This window comes from Anser anser (genome assembly GCF_964211835.1).
Source record: "Anser anser genome assembly, chromosome: 2".
Classification (NCBI taxonomy): Eukaryota; Metazoa; Chordata; class Aves; order Anseriformes; family Anatidae; genus Anser; species Anser anser.
Window position 1 is genome coordinate 142,819,765 of NC_139721.1, and position 15,430 is coordinate 142,835,194.

Genomic DNA, 15,430 nt, shown 5'->3' on the forward strand with positions numbered 1-15,430 from the left:
GGTTTGCCAAATCTGAGGACAATGAGATTGAATTTTTGTCACTGAATCTGGAATGTGTATGGCTTCGGTGATTTTTGTTATTACTCAAACTTCATAAAGATTGTCTATATGTGAGCTTGCTTCACTGGTTTCGGAGAGCATTAATTTTAGTAGTTCAAATTGCCTTTGGTTCTGTTGGTATTTGACTGACACAGCGAATACATGCTTACTTGACTGGCCCTTTTTCTCCCTTGATACTTCCAAATTATTTGTTCTTCTGCTTTCAGAACTGTCTCTCTAACCTGCCCTTCATATCTGCAATGTGACCAGAACAGTCCCTATTAAGTGGGCGTGGAGCACAAACATCTGTTTATGGTTTAGTGAAGGATGATGGTAGTTCAGGATGTGATGTGGCCACTAATCAAGTCATGAGTAATATACCTTGAAGAACATAAAACAAGTTGGAACTATTGAAGCAGCAAAGATGTTTTCAGATGAGACTCTCAGGGTGCTAGCTCAAGTAGTGCAGCTTATTTCAAAATTATATTGGCATTCATGGCTTTATGTCTGGAAAAAAAAAAAAAAAAGTAATAGAAGCATTTCTTCATAATATTTGACCTCTGGGCAAGGGCATTTGCTTGACTCAAGCAGAAATCACTAGCAGGTGTTTGGTTAGTGGGACTTGGTGGAGATTTTTTATCTGGGTGGTACCATTTAATAACACCAAGCCTTGTTAATCATGTATCAAATACCACCTTAGTGATTTAGCTCTGGTATAACCACAGTGAACAAGACTGAGATACTTTGCTCTGCACCTTTACTTTCAGTTATTATTTGGACTGGTGTAGGTTCAAGCTCTGTGATTTATGTATGAAATAGCTTAGGAGAGCCTAAGCAAAATAATGGACAAGAATTCCCACTCCCCAGATATACTGCATTCTTGGGGGCATTTTGCAAGACGTACAAACCTTCAACCTCTCAGAGGGATCAGAGATTATTTATTTTAACAGAGACTAGTCCCAGAGGGCAAATTGTAAACTGTGAAGATTAACAAGGAGTTTCTCAAAGGCATAAAGGGAATTTGGATGCCAAACCCACATTAAAAGTCAATAGGAGTTGAGTACTTAATCTCATTAATGTCTTGGAAAAGTTCCTTCTGAAAAGAAACTTTGATGGTCTAATTAAATTTAGAAAGAGCGTTCTGAAAATTCCTGAGTGGACCTGAATTTCGGTTTCCCTGCATAACTGAATGACAGTCAAAGAATTTTTTTCAAGCTACACAACAGTTGGGATAAAAAAGCCAAATATATATGAGGTGTCTTCCTTCACCGGCTGTCCTCCCCTCATTTACTAAACACCACACTATGCAATGGCTGACCTCTCTACTGTCAAGACAATTGATCACCAGTGATATTGCTCTCCCTTCCTCTTACCAGCTGTTTTCCTTCTTTAACCACTGCCTTTTTACGAAAAAAATCATTTCCTTTTTTTTTTTTTCAGCTCTCTGGTCTTCTTTTGCTAGTCATTGCCTTCAGCATAATGCTTGCAAACTATGTTTCCCTATCATTTAGGTTTACACTTATTTTCTTTGCCTGTGTTCACCACACACACACTTTGTTCTGTAAAAAAGGTATCATATGCTCTCTAAAAAGCTGGTCTTCATTCTGTAGAGTGGGCTAGGCAAGCTCTCCCCATTATTCGCAGAGCTTCCCCAGCAGTTGTTCTGTATTTACTCTCTACAGTTTACTCCACACAAGCTCACATATCCCTCACTATAACACTGTAATTGTAGAGCTCTGAATATGGAAGACATTTCTTTATGTAGTTGTTGACTCATGTCACTTAGCATAAAGAATACACATACCAGTTTCTCCGGCATTCTCTGTTTGAGATCCTAAACTGGAAATAGCATGGAGATTAACCACCTAAATTTGTCATACCAAGGACAGGGAAAGAAGGCATACATTAATGACTCACATTCTTATGCTGTAACAATCAAACTTTCTCTAGTGTAATAAAAAGGCTGAGGGATGCTGAGACATAGACCTTGGCTGAATCCTGCACTTTGGCAGATCCAAGTTTGGTACTCAGTTATGGAGCACCAGAGAAAGAAGTGTGCTGCAGTTGCTGGAAAGCAGTCTCTAAGCAGCAAAGCGTTCCCATTAAGGCCAGGCAGTCTACCAGGTTTCACTCACCTGCCAGCAGAGAAATTTGTCAGCTGAACCTCAGCAGGAAGAAAATGTACGTCTGGAAGCTGAAGACATCCCCATAGGCTCATAAACTGAACAATTCAAAAGTAAGGTGTGTGGCTGCAAAAGCAATGTCCCAGAACCTATCAGCGTATTCTCCATTCTACTTACTCTCCACCATGTATTTCATTGATAATATGTTCATAACTGTTGCTCCACTTGCAGCCTGATAAATTGCATTTGACTAACCCTCACTGTGCACTGTGCAAGCAGGTACAGCTCTTTTCCATTTGTTGGGAATGATGTTGGTGAAGGATTACAGGCACCGACAGTCACACCTAAATTTTAGGAAAAATGGGGTGAGGGGAATGGAAAAGAGCCTGAGAAACAGACACCTCAGCTATGCAGACACAGTTTACATAAATGCACCCAGATCTTAAGTAGCATTTGCCATATGTCTTCAGAAGGACTTACTGAAAATTCATTTGTATTTTTCACACTATCCCCAAAATATCAACAGCATGAATAATTCCATTTTAAAATTCTCCTATTTTAATATGAAAACTTGGAAGCACATTTAAATATTGAAAAGAAAGAAGGAAAGTGGAAGAGAAGGAGGGAAGGGGGGAGGGAAGGCAGGAAGGGAAATAAAAGACAAAAGAAAGAGAAAAAAGAGAATGAGAGAGAGAAAGAGAGAAAAAGAAGGTTGCTCTGATTTTCTCCCCTTTACTTCCTTCATTTCTTAGAAAGGAAAAAGAAGAGATATATGTTTTCCACATGTTCTTCCTTTTTTCTATTTTCCTAACTTTTCCAAGTAAGAAAATAGAAATTGATGACAGCAAGACTGCTTCCTCCACTACTCACCTCTTAATGCTTTTCCCTTCCTCTTCCTTTCTTTCACTGGAAAAAACCATGAGTATAAATTCATAGCATAGGAATTTTCATATCATTTTATAAAAGTTCTTGTTTAAAACTTGCTTATGAAAAATGTTATATGTGAATTATATTTTAAAATTTGTATTCTGTATTTTTGCAAATAGTGTCTTATTAAGGCTCATCTGGATGAAAACCAGCAAAGAGGCTTGAATAAAAACACGACTGTAAGATAAAAAATTAGCAAAAAAAAATGAAAATTAAGGATGCAAACAACTGTTCCTTGTCAGGTGAAGGTAACATTTTGATAAATTTCTGCATATATACATGCTTTTATTTCTTATAAATTATCTACAAAAGGAAGGAAATGTAAGTTAAGGAAATGTAAAGGTTGATACATAATATTATATATAAATGTAAAGTATAAATGTGATATATATTTAATATATGTTATACAGTATAGAATTGTGTGGCACAAAATTTCCACGTAGTAGCTTGGAAAGTGCAGAAAAGACTGGTCACCGAAAAAAAATGCAGAAAAGATAGGGAAAACATAGAAATATATTAGGAAAGTCCTATAAGTAGATACATTAAAGTAAACACATGCTCTTATATGGCTGTTGAAAGGACATTAATCTTATATGTGAAGTTGTCAGTACAAGAGAGAAATGTAGGAAGTGTCAATGCTGCAACAGAAGCTTGAGAGCTACAACATTCCATATAAGACATACCTGAGAAGAGAGGTGACTACAGAAAATACCTGTGAAGTTCTAGAGCACCAGGATGAAGGAGGCATATTGCAATACTATAGCAGGGATGCAGGCCTGGAGGAAGTACAGAGCGAAAACAGGAAAGTCCAGAGCATCTTCGGACAATTAAAAGAGCTGAATACATGTAGCTTGGCAAAATGTGCTATTAAAGGATAGGAGTATAGGGGAGCTTGCTAAAAATCGAGAGGCTTCCTTCAGTATAATACACGAAGATACAGCTGATAGTAATGACATGAATTTTAGAAGTGTAAATTCAGACTGAATTTCAGACAAATATCCTTCCTGACAGAAAGTTCTACAAGACTAAAATAGCTTCCAAAGAAAACCAGAGAAACTTGGAGACTTTTCAAGTTAGGCTGGACAAAATGCTTAGAAAATGTAATGACAGTAGATGCTTGAGCAGGAACACAGACTGGGTTTCTTTTAGTCTTTTATCACTTTTCAGTAAGACTTCTTAATGGAAGTAAAAACATAGTATTGAGAAGTTCAGAATAATACATATTAGTCTAAAATATTAAACAGTTAAAAATACTTACTAGTGAACTAGAATAATCTAAAATTTGTGAATTTTAAAATAAGTGAATGTGAAAGTATATGTAGAATTTAAGCCACAAGAGAAAAAGTCATGTGAGTGGAAAAAGTGCATTCTGGCTGCTCTCAGCTCCTAATGCAATCTATCATTCTGGCCAGTAAAACTTCAGGGGCCTGCCTAATATTTGTAATGTTTGTAAAGTTCAGAAGAAGGGCAGTACTATTGATCCAAGGACAAAAAATGTATGAGAAGAGACCATAAAATCTGAATTTATAGACTATAAAAAGCAGTCTGAGGAGATTTAATTTTGTTATATAAAATCTTAAAGGCTAGTTAATGCCAAATGCACTTACTATTTTTTTATTTGGGGGGGAGCATTGGGGAGACAGATACGAGGACAAGGGGCTTAATTGCAAAGTAAAGAAAAATTTGAAACATCTGTCATGTGTCCCATTTTTCTTTGCACAGAGCCACAAGTGTATGCAGAATAGCTTATGAGTCAGAGGCTGAAGCTTAAACACTGGAGGATCATTCAAGAAACAATTACGGCAAATGGCATCCAGAGGGGATTAGAGTATTAAAAGAAAATGAACCTTAATAAGCTGAATAGACTCCACTTAGTCCCCGAAATTTATTATGTTCATAAACCCCAAAACAAATACAGTAGCAGAAAGACAAAAGCTGAAGGTAACTCACAATAATATTTTATTCTTTCTCTGTATTTGAGTATAATTCTGGTCTTCACTTTTGTTGTTGAATGGCAACACAAATATTATATGCACATAAATACATTAGAGACATTTCAAGCCATTCAGAATTTGCTTCAGGCAAAATTAGCAAGAGCATTGCCTCTGAAATTTGGTGCAGTTGTTACTAATAAAAGAGCTAGTACTGCAGGCTGAAACAGCTGGGGATGATGAGTGAAAATAGAATTAAGGCTCAGTAATGCAGGTTTGCACTCTGGAGGGGATTCTCGACAAAACCTGTGTGTGGCCTCCAGTCTGCCGGGCTTGTTCTGTACAGGACCCTAGCGACTTGGCATGCAGCACCCCTCTGTGAGGTGGCCACACAAGCTCTGGTAGATTGGAGGTTCACGTATTTGACTGGAACACTATCCACCCATTCAGATGCATGAAGAACCTGCAAGTCTAAATTCACATAAAAGCACAGTCCCTTCCTCCCCATCTGGAATTCCACTGTGCCTTTCCTCTTACTGTTAAAACAGCTGTGTGTTGCTGTTTTCGTCATCCCTATCCCCCCCAGTCTCCTATATTCAACAGCTTTCAGCTGTGTGGCCAGTCTTCACTGCATGCTGCAATGCACAGGTGTTGGGAGGGGTTATGTCACACAGTTTTAAAGTCTCTGTGTTTAAGGTGTCATCTTGTGCTACACAATCTTAAAGCATTTTTGCTAAAGGAAGTCAAGATGGATATGCAACAGAAACAACAAATCCCTACTAGAGTGAAAAGCAGTATTTTGCATGCTACAGACCTTTCTTGGACTCTAGGAGAGAATGGGAAACACCTACTGCACCTCCAGCTGCCTCAAAGGCAGAAAGAAAGGGAACAAAGAAGCACACATTGCCCTGGGGCTATCAAACATAATCTCCTGCTCTAACAATGGTAGCACCACCTGTGTCAGAAGAAAACAGAAGACAAACATATAATGACATACCCTTGAGAGGAAGTTTCTTTCTGACCCCAGGCTAGCAGTGACTGCCTGTTCCTTGCTATTCTCAGAGAATTTCATAACGTTCTGCTGTGCAAATGTAAAAAGCTCATGAATAATGGGATGGGTATGCCTTGCCACTGCGCTCCACTTACAGCTTTACTATTATTCCTTAGGAGCATCCATATAAGGTAGCTTGGCAGAGAGATCTCCAAACCTGCATTAAAAAAGACTTTCACAAGTGCATACAACAGATCATCACGCCACATGAATGCATCGGCCTGGATCTGAATACAATACAAACATGCTCTCCAGACCCTATTAGTCCTTGGATATCACAGACTCGGTCAGACTGTAGGCTGAACTGGCTGAGACAATACCAAGGACTGAAGACCTAACCCACAGGTAATAAAACCTAAATGTAAATACTGACCTATTGCGTTTACATCTAGCCATAGGCTGGCTTAAAGCCTACCAGGATGAGCTGGTCTGCTATCTACTTTGGGCAGCTGCAGTCTGTTCCCAACTATTCGCTTCCCCAAGGACAACTGAGGAACAACTTGGACGGATTGTGTCATGCAATAGGTTGACTGCACTGTATATGGTCCATGGGCTTGGCCCTGTGACAGAGGAGGAGAAAAGGCAAAAGGCCTCTTTGGGCACTTGAATGAAATTTGTAAGACTGCGTCAGGAAAGCAAACACGGTGTTATGATGTTCCTTTGGGTAAGTGCTGGCCTTCAAAGGGTTTTTAAGATTTCTCTTTCCTGGCAAATGCAATTAAAAATTAGCAGACCAAATATGTTAGCAGCTTTTCACTCTAACAATTTGATAATAGGACTGTGACTCACTCTAGCAAGCCTAGCTGCTAACATGGAGAGGTGGTCTCACATCAGTTACTTTCCTGCTCTCCCCCTCCTCTCTCCAACAGATGTTTGGCTCTGGGGCTTTAATATGCTTTGCCAAATCCTGCAGACTTCACAGCTGAATCTAGGACTACATATGTCTACTCTTCCCTAGATAAATTCTCAAGATCTCATATGCATGGTTTTCTTTATTATTTATATATATATATATAGTTGTTGGCTGCATCTATATTGGAGGGACAGCATGAGTTCAAGACCTTCCTACTTCCTTTTTCCCCCAGAAAAAAAAAAAAAAAGAAAGAAAAAAAAAAAAAAAAACACAAAGGCAGCTAAGGGGATGGCAGCAGGAGGTGCCTACCACCAAAAGGGATACAGTGCCATGGCAGTTAAAAAAATGGGCAATGATGGAATGTCCAAGGGCAGAAGGCTGAAACTGGAAACTGAGGAAAACAGAGAACAGGCCTTTAGGAGGAGGAGGTGTGGGGAGAATGAGAGAAACAAGGAGAACTAGGAAGGATCAGGAGGAGCTAAGGTGCTCTGAAATAGGTTAATGAGGAAAAGAGTATAGTTCAGGACTGAGAAGAGTCATGAAGGGGTTTGAGAGGAGATTGTATAAGAGCTGAGGGGGTGATACTGTAATGAAAGATAGATTTGATCTTTGAGACAACAGGTATGAAAACCAGGGGCTCTGTCTGGGTTAAGAAGTGCTGAAGGTTCTGTAATCAAAGAGTGAGAAATTAAACAGAGCAACTTCCTCCTTAGGGACTTCACAGGAATCTGGTTTGTGATAAGGAAACACACAACAGGCCCTTTAGTTATACACAGGACTTGTCTTCCACTGGACACAGGTTTTGATCCCCATCTCAATCTCTTCCTGATTTTACCATTTAAAATATAATACTATTCACAACAAGTTCTTGTGTTAATAATGTAGCTAAATATATTATTATCTTCCTTTCATGAACATAAGCATTATGTCTCTACACAGGTCATGGCAGTTGTTAGACAAGGATTGAATATTTTGAATATTTATTGGGAATGGGATATTTGTTGGCAACAGATTCATAAAGAAGTAGATTGGAAAGAGATATTTGAGCCAACAAAAGCAAACCTTTCTTCTGTAGCAATCATGGGGAGTGGCAAGAGTGAAGCATCTGAAATTAAACTATTCAGTGCCAGATTCACACTTGAATAGCACCTGGCCCTGTGTAGTCAATGGTCTGGAGAAACTTCAAGCCACAGCTTTGCAGACAGATCACTCCCTAAGGCTGTGACCTTCATGTACACATGGGAAAGGTATAGAAGGAATTTCATCATGTTAACACTGCTTTCGTTTAGTTTTTTCCCTTCTTTCCATTCCCAGACCCATACCCTCAGCACCTCACAATACCAAATGTATGCTGCATTAACAGGCATCAGGCACCTTCTTCCCTAAATCTATTACTTTTAGTACTTATTTGTTGATTCATACAGGGCTGTGCTCTCTTACACCCTTAAGGCTCTGTTTTCTACTTCTTTCTCACACCCCAGTTCATTTCCTCCTTGTATCTCTTATAGCAGAGTCCCCCTGATACTTTTAGTTTTTGTATTTAGTTGTCATTTTTCTTGGGACACCCCTTCTAAACCTTCTCTACCTCAGGATAAAGGTCCTGAGGGAGAGTCGACCCCTTCCCTGCCTTTCGTAACCCTTTTCTTTGTCCTCAGCCATGCTCCCAGTTTCCAGCGCCCTACTCCCAAGTTTGACTAAAGCATCTCTCTTTAAGCCTGCATTTCTGTGTTACAGCCATCACTTCAAAATGACTGAATGGAGCCTAAGAATTAGTGCTGGCTGAAACACAGCAATACCACATTTCCAGACTGACAGCACTGTGTTCTGCTTAGAGGAAAGCATTTGTCAACACTTTGTTTTATAGCCACACGCACAGGTCATATAGCTTATAATAAACTAAAAATATTACATAGCTTTTCTACATGCAATGGAATTCTGTTGAGAATTGAGATGTCAGGAATAATTTGTACTCTTCTCTTTCTGTAATCCTGAGTGGACATAAATAAATATCAGACATCCTGCACAGCCTTCTTCCTATTAAACTGTTTATTAACATCTGCTAAAATGAATATTCTTTGTATCCTCTCACCATTAATCATTTTTAAATGTGCTACATTTATTGTTAGTGCAGTATGACAGGCAGTAGAGACCCTTCCCCTGTTGTTTTAGTCTCTAGCAAATTACATTGCAGTAGCATCCTTTGGGACTGCAGAGTTTTGGATACATCAGCATTTCCTTTTAACAGTCCCTAAAATTACACTCTGCAGTGGCTTGACACTCTATGCATGACATCTTAGGTCATGCATTTGATTCTCAAATATTTTGTGTCTGTTCCTAATGTATAAAGCAGAACAAAAACAAAACGGCCTATTGCAGTATGAATCAGAAGAACTAATGTTTCAAATAACATCACTAAAATTAACACAACAGACTAATACTAATAGGAACATCAATCAACAGGAATTCCAGGAACAGTCAACCTTAATTTAAAATTTGCATTTTTGCATCATAAACACACAACAAAGCATATGTTCATCACAATTAGAAAACGTATTCATATTCACTGCTGCTCCCCAGACCCTTTCTCACACACAACCTGCTGCAGCTTTTAATACCTCAGTGAGGCTCAATCCTACGTGACTGGCCTACTACACCTGTGGGCAGAAAAATATACTCCAAAGAGCAGCCTTGCAACAGTGAGCCTTTTTAGCTGAAAATTAACGTGGTCTACAAACAGCATTCAAACGTGCAAATATTTTATCACAAATTACTGTGTAATTCTATGTACTTCTCTCACAAGGGATTCTAGGCCCATGTTTGCCTGGCATGTGTAAAGCAGCAAACAGTGACCTGGGGTTGCAGAGCAATATGGATACAATTCCATGTTACTTGAAGAATAGTTTACAACTGAGTAATTAAAGGCCATATTGCTATGCATATGCTCCCCTGAGTGAAGCAAGCACTGTTGACAGCATTCATGTCTCCAAACAGAAGGAAATTGAGGAGATGCAAAAGTGTTTGTTTTTTCACCTTGGAACATGCCCAAAAGCTATAGTGTTTACTCTTGTGCTTTTGGAAGCTTCTAGAGACATTGTGCTGCCTGCAACGCAAAACCTGTAGCCAGTGCAGATGGTTTTTCAGTGCTCTTGGGCTTGCCATTCACACAGGAGAGGAAAAAAATAAACTACAGGGTGTAAACTAGTAGTGTAGTCCCCAGCCTGAACTGTTCTTTTGTTCCCACCACACTCTATGGAAACCGAGGATGGTCTATACATAAGACTGAATAACTGTATTCTGTATTCTCTTTATAATCCCAAAGAGATCTTTTCTGAAAGCTTCCAAACTACCAGCAGCTAGAGGATCACAGCCACTGATAGAGATGCTGATGGTGCTTAATGTCTTCTTTGCCTCAGTCTTCAGCAAGACCAGTAGATAGAGACAGGGGGCAGAATGAAGCTGTTATAATTCACAACGAAAAGGTTATCAACCTGCTAAACCATGTAGACATACACAAGTCTATGGGGCCAGAGGGGATCCACCTGAGGGTACAGAGGGAATTGGCAGAAGTGCTCATCAAGCCACTTTTCATCATTTATCATCAGTCCTGGCTATCAGGGGAGGTTCCAATCGACTGGCAGATAGCAAATGTGACACCCATCTACAAGAGGACCAGAAGAAAGATCCGGGAAACTACAGGGCCTGTCAGTCTGACCTCGGTACCGGGGAAGCTTGGGGAGCAGATTATCTTGAGTGCCATTGTGCAGCACCTACAGGGCAACCAGGTGATCGGGCCCAGTCAGCACAGGTTTATCAAAGGCAGGTCCTGCTTGATGAACCTGATTTCCTTCTACAAGAAGATGACACACTTAGTGGACAAAGGAAAGGCTGTGGTTGTGGTCTACCTAGACTTCAGTAAGGCTTTTGACACCATTTCCCACAACATTCTAAGAAGCTGGCTGCTCTTGGCTTGGACTGGTGCACGTTTCATTGGGTTAAATGCTGGCTGGGGTGTCCGGGCCCAAAGAGTTGTGATGAATGGAGTTAAATCCAGTTGGAGACCCATCACTAGTGGTGTCCCCCAAGGGCTCAGTACTGGGGCCACTTCTCTTCAATATCTTTATCAATGATCTGGACAAGGGGACTGAGAGTACCCTTAGTAAGCTTGTAGATGACACCAAGTTGGGCTCAAGAGTTGATCTGCTTGAGGATAGGAGGGCTCTGCAGAGGGATCTGGGTACACCAGACCGATGGGTCGAGGTCAACTGTACGAGGTTCAGCAAGGCTGAGTGCCAGGTCCTGCACTTGGGGCACAACAACCCTATGCAACGCTACAGGCTGGGGGAAGAGTGGCTGGAAAGCTGCTCATCAGAAAGGGACCTGGGGGTATTGGTCAGTAGCCAGATGAATATGAGCCATCATAGTGCTCAAGTGGCCAAGAAAGCCAACAGCACCACGGCTTGTATCAGAAATAGCGTGGCCTGTACGACTGGGGAAGTGATTGTCCCTCTGTACTCAGCTCTGGTGAGACTGCACCTCAAAAACTGTGTTCAGTTTTGGGCCCCTCACTACAAGAAGGACAGCGAGGTGCTGTTGTGTGTCCAAAGAAGGGCAACAAAGCTGGTGAAGGGTCTGGAGAACAAGTCTTATGAGGATTGATTGAGGGAACTGAGGTTGTTTAGCCTAGAGGAAAAGGAGGCTCAGAGGAGACCTTAACATGCTGTACAATTACCTTAAAGGAGGCTCTAGCGAGGTGACGATCGGTCTCTTCTCCCAGGCACCATGTGATAAGAGAAGGGGAAAGGACCTCAAGTTGCACCAGGGGAGATTTAGGTTGGATGTTAGTAGAAATTTCTTCACTGAAAGGGTTGTGAAGTATTGAAAAAGGCTGCCCAGGGAAGTGGTTGAGTCACCATCAGGTTTTCAAGAAACTTGTAGATCCGAAACTTAGTAACATCGTTTAGTGGTGGACTAGGTTAAAGGTTGGACTTAGATGATCTTTAAGGTCTTTACCAACCTGAATGATTCTATGCTTTGACAAATGCCATAACAAACAAAACTCCTGCTAGTGACTCCAACACCATTTAGTGTGTTTAGTTTATTTTGGGGGGGGGGGTTGTGGCTTTTTTCACTTCATTCCCACCAAGCCAGCTAGAGTTCAGGAAGAGACAACAGTCTCAGACATATGGTATAATTTTTATGTAGTTGTGGGTGGAGCCAGGATTTGGACTTGATGATCCTTGTGGGTCTATGCAATATTCTTTGATTCTATTATTCTTTTGTTTAATTCACTCTGTTTGAATTTTTCTTTTAAGGAAAGCCACCTAACACAAGCAAGACCAGAGACAGATGGAATGTGTTCTGGATCAATGACTAAGATCCAAGATCTTTTCCCCCAACACATAGAAAGTGAAACCTGGGGAACAAAGTTTCGTGTATGTTCTGCACCAGTGTATAAGTCTATAGTAGACCAATTAACTTTATTAGAATTACTTTTTTCATAGAGGCTGAACAGATACACCAGAGACAAGAAACAGTGTGAAAATCCAGCTTAGATGGAAAAGGAAAAAAAAAAAAGAAAAAAAAAACTTTTCCCAGAAGCCAGCATTCTATTAGCCAACATACAGAGAGGGAAGACATGGACATGAATAAGAGGGACATTCACAGTGCCAGTAATTGAAACTTTATGGGGAAAAAAATTGTGTCAGAATTTATTAGATGTCCCCATAAAGTTTCACATTAATACCTGCCTTCTCTCAGGTGGGAGTGGAGGGCAGAAGAATCATAGACCTGAGCCAGAGCTGCAGCTCAGTAACTGAGATCCAGCCAGAAAAGACAAAAGCATTATTCATCCTGAAGCCTCCCTTTTAAACATTACATAGAGTTGCTCTGCCTTCCTCCATGACTAGTGCCTCCTCCCAGTCCCCACTCAGTGACAGATCACACTCACTTACCTGCTGTCAGGCAAGGAGGGAGCACAGAGGCTGTGTGGGCACCTGTCATTCACTCTACCAATCCATCAGACCCCATCATCATCATTGTCACCCTCATCCTCATCCTCCTGCTCCCACTACCAATAGTGGACACTTTCAGCTGCATCTGACAGACGATTATTTCCAACCATTGGCCTTGTAATGGGTGACTGTGTGGAGGGAGATTCCCTTCATGCACCTACCTGGGGAAGCACACACTCTGCTTAAAAGGCTCAGGAAAGACTTTCTGTGCCTCAGTTTACTGCTCTGTAACAGGTCTTTAAGACCTATTAGTGCCCTCAGATAAGGGGATTAAATCTCCCAAGTAACTTGACATAGCTTTCTGACGTAAAACAAGGATGGCTTGAAATGCCAGTGTTTCTGAGTATCTCTGATCCCCTCCAGTTGATCCAAGAGTTAACAATGGGGAACTATCAGGTCCAATAAGTCTGAGGACATGGCGCTACCTTCCCAGCAACTTTTCCTCTGGACTTTTGGTTGATAAGGAGGTGAGGTAGATGTCGCTTTTCCTTCTTAAAGGGAAAAAAAAAATGCAACAATCAGAACAGAGAGACAACCAACTATAACAGGAAAATGAAAATTTTTGATGCTTTTCTGAAGAAATCCATAATTCACTGCCACAACACGTGTCACCAAAGTTCTTTTCAATTGGAGACTGTGACGTCATTTACATTATCATGGAATATCTAGAAAGGTTTATAATATAACTAAACTGGATTCAGGTTTAAAAATTTAGGTCCAGATGGAGGAATATTTTTACAGTATTTTATTATCTGAATGATTTGCTTCTGAAAGCTGAATATAAAAATTAGAGGTACAGGCACAGAACATTACTGTCCATGCCCAGAAATGTTTATCATCTGGCAGGCAATGCAGCAAATAATTAGAAAAACAATTAAAAATAATAACAACAACAAGCCATACGAATTCCTGCAAATAAGATTTGCAGGATATATTTCCAGTCTCATAAAATCAGGCCATTAGATAATTCCCACTTAGGGAAAAATGATTGGCACAAAGACTGTGTAATTTAACAGAATAATGTATTCTCCTTACTACCCTTAACTATCCCAGTTTACCTACACCATGTGGTCCAGATTAAACTGATTCTATCAAACAATAGCTTTATTAAAAATATTGGTATTAAACTATCAGTCAGTTTCCTCAAGTGGAAAAGCTTTCAAGAACCTGTATGAGATCACCAGCTTAAAGAAAATGAAAGAAATGGCTTCCTCAGCAGTAAGCATGGATTTTTTTGTTCCATATAACACCACATTTCTGATCACTGGGTGTGCAAGCAGCCAAGACAGGCAAAGCTGGGCTTTGAGATCCATAACACGTAAGGTTATCCCACTGAGGACACTGCAAATATATAAAGCTTAGGTTTCCTTTTAATGAAAGTCAATTTGTAAACATTGTCCTTTTGTAGAAATACTTTAAAGTCTAACACAATAGAAAATAATCACTTGGGATACGAGGAACAGATAGCTAGTATCAGTGATAGCAGCAAGATGAGTGTAATAGAAGGCAAACTTTTGCTTACTCTAAGGGGACCCTGTGTCATTTGCCTCCCTTTTCAAATATTTATATCATATCTCTGTCTTTTTATAATCTAGTAGGGTGGCGCATGATAAGCAGGAATTGGTTAAGAAGGAATGGTAACAAAAAATGTTACAGAAATGCTAGAGATGGACCTTACTACAAAGAGGGACTGGATGTATCCTGCCTTGTTTCAGGCATTTACCTTTAGTGCCTGTTAGACCCCTAGCAGTCTGGATATCATTGGAACTACTGGGATGACTCAGCTCATCAAAGAGCTTTACCCTTAAAAAGTAAAGTAAAGAAGTTCAACTTTCTGAGGATGTCTGCATCCATCCATTTGGTGAAAGTAGGTCCTTGTGCCTAGACTAAAATCTTGTTCTCCTTTATCCATACCACCTTAACTATATCAGCAACACCACTACGTCCCACCCAGAAATGCAGCTCAGATGAAAGTGTCTACACTGATACCCTGAGGAAAGTGTCTCCCTGGAATATTTCACCTGTTTAATGACCAAAAATCCTACACCTCTGAATGTACCTCATATTTCTTTAGTATAAATGATACCCAAGTCACTTCTGGAAATGGGTCACAGAGTCCCATCTCATTCCATGCATTAAAAATGTTTGTGCCTTGACTTTAAAAGAATTTCTCCAAAGTCACTTTTACAGAACATTGTTTTAGCATTGCTCTCTACAGCATTCTGAAAAATGAAGGCTGGCTGCTGCTCTATTGCCTTTTACTCTCCCAAGTGCAGCAGTTCCCTGCCATGTATTTTTCCGTTCCAAACCTGATCATTAGACTGGACAGGAGTTTAATAATAACTAATTGCTTACATTGTGCTTAGCATCTCCGTACAGCAACCTTGTATTCTGTATATCCCTGATTTGTTTTGATGCTTTCTGAAGCCCACTGCAATGGAAAATTTGGGATGGCTATTCCTTTACAGAGGCATCCTATAAAATTTGGGGGGCAA

The 15,430-nt window shown here is 40.2% G+C and overlaps 1 long non-coding RNA gene across 1 annotated transcript in view; it reads right to left on the reverse strand.

The window, feature by feature from the left end:
- Positions 1–1,850, reverse strand: part of LOC310894834 — a 47,953-nt gene extending 46,103 nt beyond the window's left edge. Inside the window, exon 1 of the long non-coding RNA XR_014580205.1 lies at positions 421–1,850. This is a non-coding gene — a long non-coding RNA (uncharacterized lncRNA). The remainder of the gene's footprint in view (positions 1–420) is intronic.
- Between the last annotated feature and the right edge of the window lie 13,580 nt (positions 1,851–15,430).